Source organism: Arvicanthis niloticus, chromosome 2 (assembly GCF_011762505.2).
Source record: "Arvicanthis niloticus isolate mArvNil1 chromosome 2, mArvNil1.pat.X, whole genome shotgun sequence".
NCBI classification, from domain to species: Eukaryota; Metazoa; Chordata; class Mammalia; order Rodentia; family Muridae; genus Arvicanthis; species Arvicanthis niloticus.
Window position 1 is genome coordinate 136121867 of NC_047659.1, and position 438 is coordinate 136122304.

Consider the following 438-nt stretch of genomic DNA (forward strand, 5'->3'; position numbering starts at 1 on the left):
GAAGTCTTAGTCAACAAGGACGAGATGACCCAAGCTTCATGCTGGGGACCCGAACAGTGGAAGGAGAAAACTAACATCTTCCAGTTTATCCCTAACACAAATGCCCACACCACTCAACCACAATAAATGAGCGTATTCTAAACAGAGAAGTGCAGAACTCTGTTAGGAATATGCACAGGATATATAGTCTAAGGGGACTCATGAGACATTTGCTATAGGTTAAAGAATGTTAACTGTGGGTAAGATTTGGCTCATCAGCTAAATGACCTCCACTCCCACAAATGATATGCCTTACCATAGTCTAACCACAACTGCTACTGAAAATTAGGAAGAGACACAAATCATTGGTCTAGGATAGTGACAGTTGTTGAACATAGTTGAAACCTTACACGCATCAGTTACTAATACAGTAAAAAAAGCAAGCACAGACATAGACCA